Below are 3151 nucleotides of genomic sequence, written 5' to 3'. Positions count from 1 at the left end.
TTCAGTTTGTAACATAGAAACATAGAAACCCTACAGTGCAAAAGGAGGCCATTCAGCCCATCAAGTCTGCACTGACAACAATCCCACCCAGGCCCTATCCCCACTTAGCTACCCTGTAACCTATCATATCCCAGGACACTAAGGTTTAATTTAGCATGTCCAATCAACCTAACCCACACATCTTTGGACTGTGGGAGGAAACCGGAGCACCCGGAGGAAACCTACGCAGACACGGGGAGAATGTGCAAACTCCACACAGTGACCCAAGTCGGGAATCGAACCCAGGTTCCTGGCACTGTGAGACAGCAGTGCTAACCACTGTGCCACTGTGCTGCCCAAAAACGTGGTTAGATGCCACTAAATAGATGGCAATGTCTTAACCATTTGGGTGTTGTAAGGCCACTCGGGCCCCTTCCATCCTTATCAAGGGGAGTGCTAACCTTCTCTTCTTTCATACAACATAGTTGTGCCCATTCGTTTCAACACTGAGGCTGGCGAATGGTTGCCAAATAGTGATAGACATCAAAAAGGGATCCAGTCCCCAATGGTGATGTGGTTAGGAGCTGCCTCCATTGGTCTCAAATACAGATAGTTTCCTTTAGATCTTAGTCTTCATAGAGGTGAACGTATTCTGACTATATCACGTCTATGTCCAAAACGGAATAAAAATCTTGAAACTTCCTGAGAATTTGTCAGTTCTCGTCATTGAATCATAGAATCATTGAATCCCTCCAGTGCCGACGAGGTCATTCGGCCCATCGGGTCTACACTGACTTTCTCTGATAGAGTATCTTACCCAGGCCCTCTCCCCTGCCCTATTCCTAGAATCCCACACATTTACCATGGCTAATCCATCCAACATACACATGTTGGGGCACTAAGAGGCAATTTAGCATGGCCAGTCCACCTAACATGCATATCTTTGGACTATGGGAGGAAATCGGAGCACCCGAAGGAAACCCATGCAGACATGGGGAGTGTGTGTGAACTCCACATAATCACTTGAGGCCGGAATTGAACCCAGGTCCCTGGCACTGTGAGGCAACAGTGCTAACCACTGTGCTATTGTGCCGGCCTTGAAGTGTCCGAAGCAGCAATCTTATGTGGTTATTGTTCACCACAGCTAGTTAAGTGTTTGTTTTCTAATAGCTTAATCGTGCAATCATTGATTACAATTGCATTGTTAATAGCTAAGTTAAAGTAGGCTGCATTTGACACATATGTAAAGGCCCACTCTCCACATTGGCAACCACATTGATGATTGGCCACCAGCGGGATGTCCCATTCCACGGGATTTCTGCATGGCTCGCCCACCCCGAGGAGTCAACTTTGGCAGAACCGAAGGATCCCAGCAGCAGGAGGGGGCCTGAAAATCCTGTCCTTTGAGGTTTTCCAAGTTCATCTGCTAAGTATAAAGAGGTGGTGGCGGGGGAGACATTTGCCCCTGCATCCTTGCCGATATTTATCTTACACCTGCATTCACTTAAGAAAAGAAGGGGATCACTGATACATTGCCCTTTTCCAGTGCACAAGCTCACTGCTGTGTTTCCGGCATTACAAATGACTGCATTTCATCAGCACTTTACTTGCTGTGAAATGCTTCGGGATGACCTGAGGTCATGAAAGGCAGTTACATAAATGCTAACTCTATCTGTTATTCAGCGTTAAACACCTCAGAATCTTGCTGGTGAGCAGTTTGTATGAGAGCCATGTTCCACAGTTTGAATCCCATATCTTGGGTCATTAGAAAATGAAACAAGGACACACGAAGTTACCCCAAGAGACAGTTACTGCCCGGAAAGACAAGGATTAGAGGTTGCAAATTGGATAAGGGCGTCTCGCAGCTCCTTCTTTGAGATGTACGTGCGAAGCGAAGTGTAAAATGTCGGAGAGGTGGTGTGAACCAAGATAATTTACAAGTTGGGTCACAGTGTGGATTCATACATAACATACCATCTGGATATTTACTGAATAACAGCTGGACTGGACCAAGGGCCTTATGACGTATGGCTCTCAAGACAGTGGACAAATCAACAGTGCTGAATAATATTCCTGATTTGTCTTCTATTCTGTTGCTGCTGTGTGTTCGAAGAACAGTGGATGGGACAATGCAAGGCACAATTAGAGAAACGTTATCTGGTTCGGACGCCTGACTGGGGCTCTAAATAGCACAATAACCTTCAGAGCTACTGGCATTGCAGGAACCCCCATCTGTCTGGCACTCTGCAGCTTCCAGTTAGCTACCCAAACTGGCCTCAGATAATACATTTTGGGTATCTAAACTTGCAAAATGTTCATGGGTGCAAATAGCACAAATAAAATATACACCATTAAAAACCAACCAAAAGCATTATTGGGAATATCTTTCCTCCTACCTGCTAGTCAAAAAAAAGAACAAAGAACAAAGCAAATTACAGCACAGAAACAGGCCCTTCGGCCCTCCAAGCCTGCTCTGACCATGCTGCCCGACTGAACTAAAACCCCCCACCCAAAGAACAAAGACCCCCTTGGATGGGAAATCACTGACTGACCTCCTGTAGAAGTCTTTGAATACAAGCTCCCTGGGGATTGGTAATTAGCTAACCAGGTGGAGCTGGTATACTGAGTCCTGTATAAAGCAGGCCCCTGAGTGGGTCCATTCTTCGCTTGTCCCAGTTGGGACCTGTTGTGTCCACCATAGGCTTGTGGTTTTTGCTTTACTTTATTTTGTACAATAAAGCACTGTTTCTTTACAGCCGCCTCCTGGAATTATTATCCCTACAATCATAGAATGGCAGAATGGTTTCAACTCAAGAGTCCATTTGGCCCACTGGGTCCATTCTGGCTTTCTGCAAGTGCAACTCAGCTAATCCTGCTTCTACCTGACCCCCCATCTCCATCCACACCACCCACCGCTCCCACCCCCATGGTCCTGCGATTTGTTTTCCTCTTCTAAGCTCATCATTTTCCCTTCCACAATTGAATCTGCTTCCACCACAATGAACATCATTGTTGTATGCCTTTGCCGTATGTTATAGAATTCTCTTTTCTTTTGGTCTCATTATGTGCACAGGTTCCTTCATGTAATTAAAAAAAACAAGAGAATTAGTATTTTTTAAGCAGGTCGCAAAATTATACTTAGAATTGCGTTCAATCCTGGTCTCCACATTAC

The 3151-nt window shown here is 45.5% G+C and overlaps 1 non-coding gene across 1 annotated transcript; it reads right to left on the bottom strand.

Moving 5' to 3' along the window:
* Positions 1 to 335: 335 nt before the first annotated feature.
* Positions 336 to 462, bottom strand: LOC144507396 (U6atac minor spliceosomal RNA). Its single transcript, XR_013500090.1, has one exon. It is a non-coding gene; the product is annotated as a U6atac minor spliceosomal RNA (small nuclear RNA).
* Between the last annotated feature and the right edge of the window lie 2689 nt (positions 463 to 3151).

This window comes from Mustelus asterias, chromosome 18, assembly GCF_964213995.1.
Source record: "Mustelus asterias chromosome 18, sMusAst1.hap1.1, whole genome shotgun sequence".
NCBI classification, from domain to species: domain Eukaryota; kingdom Metazoa; phylum Chordata; class Chondrichthyes; order Carcharhiniformes; family Triakidae; genus Mustelus; species Mustelus asterias.
The sequence above is the reverse complement of the archived record's forward strand: the minus strand, read 5'-3'. Positions and strand labels throughout refer to the sequence as shown.